We start from the raw sequence: 232 nt of genomic DNA, 5'->3' as shown, positions 1-232 counted from the left end.
TCCTCTCCTCCTCCCAAATCACGTGCACTGAAGAGAGGGGCTCCTGCCCTTCCAGGTCACTTTTCTTCCCCTCACCTTGACGCCAAGCCGCCTCCGCTTGTGCCTCCCTGTGCCCTCCGCCCCCGCCCTGCCCATCCTGGGCACCCATCACCCATGGACGACTCAGAAGTGGAGTCGACCGCCAGCATCCTTGCCTCTGTCAAGGAGCAGGAGGCACAGTTTGCGAAGCTGC

This window comes from Buceros rhinoceros, unplaced genomic scaffold (assembly GCF_000710305.1).
Source record: "Buceros rhinoceros silvestris isolate BGI_N320 unplaced genomic scaffold, ASM71030v1 scaffold21004, whole genome shotgun sequence".
NCBI lineage: Eukaryota > Metazoa > Chordata > Aves > Bucerotiformes > Bucerotidae > Buceros > Buceros rhinoceros.
The sequence above is the reverse complement of the archived record's forward strand: the minus strand, read 5'-3'. Positions refer to the sequence as shown.